Consider the following 9,999-nt stretch of genomic DNA (forward strand, 5'->3'; position numbering starts at 1 on the left):
GTCATGTTCGTAAAGATCAAAAGCATAAACAGTACAATATAAGCCTTACTACATTATTTCATATCTACAGGCCTATATCCGTAATCCCTCGTCCAACATCATATCTATGCTCAAGCGCCACTACCTGTAATACATAAAACTGAGTGGGTCAGGCTTGGGAGCCTGGTGAGCACATAGGGATTTCAACCCACAATAAATAAGTTTATTAATTTCACCAATCAACGATAACCCGATTACCCGTTCCCGTTATCCTCACTTTACGTCCCTAAACACCTATCATAAGGGACCTAACCTAAGGATCATCATCGGGACAGATAAGGGGATTCCTCAACAATAAATGTCCTAAAGGCAACCATGTGGGGGATGGAGTACACCGGTGAACACATCGTTCACAAACACCTACGGGTTGCGAGCCTGCTAGTGTTCCACTGGACTGTCTAGAAGAGTCCGTGGTCGTCATCCATACTCCGCTAGATGACAGAATCAACAACATCAACATCGAGGCCTCTCATCATTTTATCACACATCACCTATTACATCTACCCATGTTTTACCCCAACATTTTCGTAGATATAAAATACATATACAGTTTAAATCATTGAAAACATGTATAACAATGTTCATCCAACATAGATAGCAAGTATTTCAGATAATATGCACACATAAAACGTAATTTATATAAAATACTTCATATCTATGTGTAAGCTGAAAGTAACTATGCACTCACTTGTTAAAGTGATTATTCCAAAATCGGGCAGCGCTTGCTTCTAACGATTCTATTTTCCTTCGACTAAACCTAGCATTATTATTGCTAAATTTTAGTCTAATATTTACCGTGACCAACTATTAGTCTTAGTATTATTATTATTATATAAGCGTTAAACAATATTTTCCAACCACTATGTACAGAAAGGGGCCAGACATAAAACACCGGAGGGCAGGACCATTTTGGCATATAGCACTTCTGAAATCCAACAACCCTATGCGGCCCTTTAAACTAGATTCCCCGTACCGCGAGTAGTTAAAAAAAATATTATAACAACACTTATATAAGTTATAATAATAGCTCAAATATTTATTATAAGTTCATAATAACAATACTAATTTTAAATATAAGCTATATTAAAATAAGGTAAGTATAACTTACTTACAAGGGGGTTTTAGCTAGGAGTCGGGCTCTGCAGGGGCAGAACTTCGTCGCTGAATCTTTCTAAGAAAGATTCGTGCAGCGCTTCAGCGCTCACCTTACTATACTAAACTACAGAAAGAGAAGTCAAATCACGAGGGACCGAAATGCTCGGGGATAAGGAGAGAAAGACTCTTGAATCAAGAGAATGGTGCAAGAAATATGAGAGCCCAAGGCTCTTATTTATACTAATTGAATTTTCAAAAACTACCCTCCATAATTACTTAATGACCTTTTAGTTATATAAACAACTAAACACCCCTCTATAATACTATTTTAAATGGATTCAATGATATTTGTACTAAACTAATGTCGAAAGAACTCAACATTAGTCTTATAATGACCGCATCGTCGATATCTTTCTAATGATATATATATATATATATATATATATATATATATATATATGCGTGTGTGTGTGTGTACGTATACATGATTTATACTTTATTTTAATACGTAAATATGCTATTATAATTTGTAACTCGTTCATACGAACTCCGTTTTTGACGTTCTTTATATCCACGCGTAGGTAGAGACGTACTCTACAACTTTCGTTTAGACTCCGTCGGCTAATTTTGACTTTATTTTTAAAGTTATATTTTTAACAGGCCAGGACATGATTGGTCTGTTTAAAATCTCATAACTTCTTCATACGAAGTCAGATTTGGGCGTTCTTTTTATGGACACTCTCAGTTTAAATATTCTACGACTTTCATTTAGATTTCTAAGGCTAAAAGTCGCTCTATCGTAAGTTCACTATTTACGCTTCCCGATGTCGCGCCGGTTCCGTCGTGAAACTTTGACGGGTCATAACTTCTTCGTTATAACTCGGATTTCGGCATTCCTTATATCCTCGGAATCCTTGTTTCGACCACTACAACTTTATGTAAAGATATCGGGCTTATCTCACACTTTAATTTTGACGCTTATTTTTATTCTTTATTAATTATACATTTATAATTAAACAATAAACACATAAACACACATAATTCACATAATACTCAAATATTTCATCTTTATTACTTCAAAAAGAGTTACAATAGTTGACCTAGACTATTACATTGACAAATATGTTTAGCCCTGAAACCCGGGCATTACAATTCTCTCCCCTTAGGATGATTTCGTCCTGGAATCATGCATCAGCAAACAGATGTGGATAGCGACTCATCATGTCATCCCCTGTTTCCCAAGTGAGATTCGGCCCATTCGAATGTTTCCATCGGACTAGCATTAAGTCGACCATCTTGTGTCGTAACTTCTTAGTCTTACGGTCAATAATTGCCTCGGGCTCTTCGATCAGCCTTTTATTCTCATCCATCCTTAACTCTGAGATTGGAATTATGTCGGGAACATCTCCCGTGAATTTCCTCAAATAACACACATGGAAGGTGTTATGAATACCATTGAGTTCTTCGGGCAATTCCAGCTTGTAAGCTTGGTTCCCAATCTTCTGAAGAACTTTGAAGGGTCCAATAAACCTTGGACTCAACTTTCCTCGTTTCTCGAATCTTATAAGTCCCTTCCATGGTGAGACTTTAAGTAAAACCGAATCCCCAACTTCGAAGGTCATCGGTCGTCTTTTCTTATCAGCATAGCTCTTCTGACGATCCTGAGCTGCTAACATTCTTTCCCTAATCACCTTCAACTTTTCAGCAGTCTCATGGACTATCTCGGGGCCCATAAACTGCTTCTCTCCAGCTTCAAGACAACAAGACGGCGTACGACACTTCTGTCCATACAAAGCTTGGTAAGCTGCCATCTTGATGCTCGAGTGGAAACTATTGTTGTACGAAAATTCTACCAGAGGTAAGTGCTCGTCCCAGTTCCCTTGGAACTCAAGGGTACATGATCTCAGCATATCTTCCAGTGTCTGAATCGTTCTTTCGCACACATAAAACGTAATTTATATAAAATACTTCATATCTATGTGTAAGCAGTACTCAAACACAACTTTGTACCCAACTCCTCTTGTAGACTCCTCCAAAACCTCGACGTGAAACGACTATCACGATCAGATACAATTGTAAGAGGAACGCCGTGAAGTCTTACTATCTCTTTCACGTAAGCATTTGCGAGCTTATCCATAGACCACTTCTCGTTGGCTGCTATGAAGTGTGCACTCTTAGTGAAACGATCCACGACTACCCAAATCATGTCGTGACCGTTCTTCGTCCTGGGCAGTTTAGTCACAAAATCCATGGTGATGTCTTCCCATTTACCCATGGGTACAGGTAAAGGTTCTAAACTCCCATACGGTTTTTGATGTTGTGCCTTAACTCTCGCACATGTTACGCACTCGGCCACATACTTCGCAACATTGAGCTTCATCGTCGGCCACCAGTAGTAGGGTTTTAGGTCCCTATACATTTTAGTGCTACCGGGATGAATCGAGTACATGGTCTTGTGGGCTTCTTCCATAAGAAGGTCTCTCATTCCTCCCGTCTTAGGTACCCAAATTCGATCTTGGAATCCCTTCAGTCCTTGACTGTTTGTACCGAACACTAACGTTTTGCCCAAACGTTCTTCCTTTCGGTCATTCTTTTCTAAAGCTTCTTCCTGAGCCTTCCTGATACTTTCCACAATTGTCGAGACGACTTCAATTCTCAACGCTCTTGCCCTTTTCCTTTCACGGTTGACTTTCCGACTAAGAGCATCAGCAACAATATTTGCTTTACCTGGGTGGTAAAGTATCTCACAGTCGTAGTCCTTGAGTAGTTCTAGCCAGCGTCGTTGCCTCATGTTCAACTCCTTCTGATTAAAGAGATATTGGAGACTCTTACGATCAGTGAAGAGCTTGCACTTCGTGCCGTAGAGGTAATGCCTCCATATCTTTAAGGCAAATACTACCGCTGCCAACTCCAGATCATGAGTGGGGTAGTTCTTTTCGTGCTCTTTCAATTGTCAAGATGCGTATGCTATCACCTTTTCTATTTGGGTCAGAACACAACCCAACCCGACTCCAGATGCATCACTATAAACCGCAAAGTCTTCAACTCCATCGGGTAGAGAAAGTATCGGTGCTTCACATAATTTCTTCTTTAGCTTCTCGAATGCATCATCGTGTTTCTCACTCCATGAATACGTAGCTCCTTTATGAGTCAAAGCTGTTAATGGAGCAGCTATCGAAGAAAAGCCTTGGATAAATCGTCGATAATATCCTGCTAATCCTAGAAAGCTTCGAATCTCCGTGGGACTCTTCGTACGTCCCCACTTCATTACAGCCTCGATCTTTGCTGGGTCAACCATTATTCCCTCCTGGTTAACAACATGACCCAAGAATTGGACTTCCCGTATCCAAAAGTCGCATTTGGAGAACTTTGCAAAAAGCTTCTCCTTCTTCAACACTTCTAATACTTCCCGTAGATGCTTGCCATGCTCCTCCTGGCTTTTCGAGTAGATGAGAATGTCGTCGATGAACACTATCACGGATTTATCGAGGAATGGTTTACAAACCCTATTCATCAAATTCATGAATGCTGCTGGAGCATTGGTTAGTCCAAACGACATAACCAAGAACTCGTAGTGTCCATATCTTGTTCTGAACGCAGTCTTCTCGATATCCTGATCTCTCACTTTCAGCTGATGATATCCCGACCTAAGATCGATTTTTGAGAAGTAGCTCGAACCTTGCAGCTGATCGAATAGGTCGTCAATCCTCGACAATGGATACTTGTTCTTCACCGTTGCCTTGTTCAGCTCTCGGTAGTCTATACACATTCTCATGCTTCCATCCTTCTTCTTTACGAATAACACCGGAACTCCCCAGGGTGATGAACTAGGTCGAATGAGATCGTTGTCCAACAGCTCCTGAAGTTGCGTCATGAGCTCCTTCGTCTCCGTCGGTGCTAATCGGTAAGGTGCTTTCGCTATTGGTGTTGTTCCTGGTAACAAGTCGATACGGAACTCCACTTGTCTATCAGGTGGTAATCCGGGAAGATCTTCGGGAAAGACTTCCGGATAATCACACACAACCGGTATATTCTGCACCTCTTTCTTTTCTTTCTTAGCATCGATTACGAATGTCAAGTACGATGTACATCCTTTGGACAAACATTTCCTGGATTTCATCAGGGAGATGATTCCAAAATTCACTCTGCGTTTGTCCCCGTACACCATAAATGATTCCTTTTCGGGTGGGTTCACCCTTACTATCTTCTTTCAGCATTGAATCTCAGCATCGTTGGCGCTAAGCCAATCCATACCCAAAACGATGTCGAAGCCGTTTAACTCTATGGGTAATAGCTCTTCGTGGAATTCGTTTCCGTTTAGGTCAATGACGATGTTCCTAATACGATTACTAACAGGTACGAATTTGCCACTGGCAACTTCTACAATCAGGGCATTATCAAGTTTTTCTACAGGCAATGCTAATTTCCCACCAAATTTATGCAACACAAAGGAGTAGTTGGCTCCCGAATCAAATAGTATATTTGCAGGCAAACCATTTACAAGAAAGGTACCTGAAATGACGTCTGTTGCCTCCTTCGCAGCCTCGAGCGTCATCTGGAAGGCTCTCGCCTTCGGCTTTGGTGGTATGTTGGGTCTTCCTGCCTCCTTCTTCTTCGGGTAATCCTTTGAAATGTGCCCCTCCTCGTTGCACTCATAACAGACCTTCTTAGTGAACGTGCATTCGTTGGCGTAGTGCCCAAGCTTTCCGCATTTGAAACAAGTGACCCCTCCGTCACACTTTCCAGAGTGCTTCTTCTTGCACTTGTCACACCACTTCGCTTCTGATCCTCCTCCTCTCGAACCAGACTTCGAGAATCTACTCTTCTTACCGAATCTCGAGGATCCGTCAAATTTCCTTTTCTCTCCCACCTCCACTCTCTCCAGACCCTTCTCTCGTATCTGGGTCTCCACATTCTTAGCAGCCCAGATGGCAGCTTTCAAAGTGGTAGTTTGCTTGACCATTGGACCGAAGTCCGCTGGTAATCCGAGGGCAAATTTGTTATCCTTGGAGAGTTCAGTTGGAACGAGGTGAGGAACAAGCTTCATTTTCTCAGTAAAGCTTGCAGCGTATTCAGTAATGCTCATTCTTCCCTTCTTCAGATTCTGGAATTCGTTGTTGATTTCCAGAAGATCCTGCTCAGAGCAGTATTGCATCTTCAACTATACCAGAAAATCCTCCCACGACATCTTGCTTGCTTCACCTTTGGGCATTGAATCAGCTAGTAGCTTCCACCAGCATAGCACTCCAGATTTCAACAGAGGAACCGCGAGAGCGGTCTTCTGCTTGTTGCTACACTCGCAACTCTCAAACATCGTCTCCATTTCAGAGATCCAGTTCATGACTTCCACCGGTGTCGGGCTTCCAGATAGACTCGGTGGCTTGGATGCCATGAAATCCTTGTATTTGCATCCACGTCCGTCATTTCCTCCATCCTGGTTGTTTTTCCTAACTATCGGTGGGTTGGCTTGACCAACAGTCCCACTGTAGTTTCCCTCGTCAGTCTGCCCTTCGTTCAACTCGGGCTGTTCGATCTGAATAGTCTCTTCATCTCTATTTTGCTGGAGCAAACGTCTGGTTTCCTCCATTTGACGATCCAACATTTCCTAGATCATCGCTTGCACTCCGTCCATCGTGACTGGCTCAGGTGCAACTTCTTCAACAACAGGTATTTGCTGAACCAGTGGGGGTTAGTTCCTATCTCCGTTTGCGTTTACGTTTCCGCTACGGGTCCTTGCCATCTTGATCTATACACTGAATAAGGTGAATTTAGATCTTTATTTAGGATAGACGTTTAAATCGTCCTTATCACTCCGAAACGTTTACATGCTAGTTCTAATATCGTAGTCGTACGTTTAGAATTCTAAACACATAAGGTTTCCAGATCCGGTCGGCAACAGACCATAGATCCGAACAAATAACAGTATATCATGCACAAAGCATTTAACACATAAAAGCATTTTAGGCACAATTCCTAAAATAAGCTAGTGCTCCCACCTCACAATCATCGCTTAGCATTCTAAGTTTAAGTCTAGAAACCCTACAAATTCCTAGTTTGCTTAAACTAATGCTCTGATACCAACTGTGACATCCCCAAAATCACGGCCAGAAAAGACCGGTTTGTTTATGCTTTGTTTAAAAATCAGAGTAACATTTTAAATAAAAGTGTTTCGGAATTTGTCCCAAAACAAAATATGATAAAGATTTATCAAAAGCATTTCCATAGAAACGTATTTCATTAAAAGACTTGGGATGTCATGTTCGTACAGATCAAAAGCATAAACAGTACAATATAAGCCTTACTACATTATGTCATATCTACAAGCCTATATCCGTAATCCCTCGTCCAACATCATATCTATGCTCAAGCGCCACAACCTGTAATACATAAAACTGAGTGGGTCAGGCTTGGGAGCCTGGTGACCACATAGGGTTTTCAACCCACAATAAATAAGTTTATTAATTTCACCAATCAACAATAACCCGATTACCCGTTCCCGTTATCCTCACTTTACGTCCCTAAACACCTATCATAAGGGACCTAGCCTAAGGATCATCATCCGGACGGACACTACTGCTAAGGGGATTCCTCAGCAATAAATGTCCTAAAGGCAACCATGTGGGGGATAGAGTACACCGGTGAACACATCGTTCACAAACACCTACAGGTTGCGAGCCTGCTAGTGTTCCACTGGACTGTCTAGAAGAGTCTGTGGTCGTCATCCATACTCCGCTAGATGACAGAATCAACAACATCAACATCGAGGCCTCTCATCATTTTATCACACATCACCTATTACATCTACCCATGTTTTACCCCAACATTTCCGTAGATATAAAATACATATACAGTTTAAATCATTGAAAATATGTATAAAAATATTCATCCAGCATAGATAGCAAGTATTTCAGATAATATGCACACATAGCACGTAATTTATATAAAATACTTCATATCTATGTGTAAGCTGAAAGTAACTATGCACTCACTTGTTAAAGTGATGATTCCAAAATCGAGCAACGCTTGCTTCTAACGATTCTATTTTCCTTCGACTAAACCTACCATTATTATCGCTAAATTTTAGTCTAATATTTATCGTGACCAACTATTAGTCTTAGTATTATTATTATTATATAAGAGTTAAACAATATTTTCCAACCACTATGTACAGACAGGGGCCAGACATAAAACACCGGAGGGCAGGACCATTTTGGCATATAGCACTTCTGAAATCCAACAACCCTATGCAGCCCTTTAAACCAGATTCCCCGTACCGCGAGTAGTTAAAAAAAATATTATAACGACACTTATATAAGTTATAATAATAGCTCAAATATTTATTATAAGTTCATAATAACAATACTAATTTTAAATATAAGCTATATTAAAATAAGGTAAGTATAACTTACTTACAAGGGGGTTTTAGCTAGGAGTCGGGCTCTGCAGGGGCAGAACTTCGTCGCTGAATCTTTCTAAGAAAGATTCGTGCAGCGCTTCAGCGCTCACCTTACTATACTAAACTACAGAAAGAGAAGTCAAATCACGAGGGACCGAAATGCTCGGGGATAAGGAGAGAAAGACTCTTGAATCAAGAGAATGGTGCAAGAAATATGAGAGCCCAAGGCTCTTATTTATACTAATTGAATTTTCAAAAACTACCCTCCATAATTACTTAATGACCTTTTAGTTATATAAACAACTAAACACCCCTCTATAATACTATTTTAAATGGATTCAATGATATTTGTACTAAACTAATGTCGAAAGAACTCAACATTAGTCTTATAATGACCGCATCATCGATACCTTTCTAATGATATATACATATGTATATATATGTGTACGTATACATGATTTATACTTTATTTTAATACGTAAATATGCTACTATAATTTGTAACTCGTTCATACGAACTCCGTTTTTGACGTTCTTTATATCCACGCGTAGGTGGAGACGTACTCTACAACTTTCGTTTAGACTCCGTCGGCTAATTTTGACTTTATTTTTAAAGTTATATTTTTAACAGGCCAGGACATGATTGGTCTGTTTAAAATCTCATAACTTCTTCATACGAAGTCAGATTTGGGCGTTCTTTTTATGGACACTCTCAGTTTAAATATTCTACGACTTTCATTTAGATTTCTAAGGCTAAAAGTCGCTCTATCGTAAGTTCACTATTTACGCTTCCCGGTGTCGCGCCGGTTCGGTCGTGAAACTTCGACGGGTCATAACTTCTTCGTTATAACTCGGATTTCGGCATTCCTTATATCCCCGGAATTCTTGTTTCGACCACTACAACTTTATGTAAAGATATCGGGCTTATCTCACACTTTAATTTTGACGCTTATTTTTATTCTTTATTAATTATACATTTATAATTAAACAATAAACACATAAACACACATAATTCACATAATACTCAAATATTTCATCTTTATTACTTCAAAAAGAGTTACAATAGTTGACCTAGACTATTACATTGAAAAATATGCTTAGCCCTGAAACCCGGGCGTTACAGGTGTAAATTTTAGTTGGGGAGAAAAATAAGACACTGCATTCCAAACGTTGAAGCAAGCCCTGTGTAGCGCACCTATCTTGTCTCTTCTAGAAGGGACAGAAGACTTCGTAGTTTACTACGATGCATCCTATCAAGGGCTAGGATGTGTACTTATGAAGCGAGGAAAGGTTATTGCATATGCCTCGAGACAGCTAAAGACACATGAGGTCAACTACACCACTCATGACCTCGAGTTGGGAGCAGTAGTATTTGCTCTGAAGATCTGGAGGCACTACCTCTACGGTACAAAATGCATCATCTTCACTGACCACAAAAGTCTTCGGCACATACTCGACTAAAAGGAGCTT

The sequence above is a fragment of the Lactuca serriola genome, chromosome 4, assembly GCF_051521515.1.
Source record: "Lactuca serriola cultivar US96UC23 chromosome 4, Lser_US96UC23_V15, whole genome shotgun sequence".
Classification (NCBI taxonomy): Eukaryota; Viridiplantae; Streptophyta; class Magnoliopsida; order Asterales; family Asteraceae; genus Lactuca; species Lactuca serriola.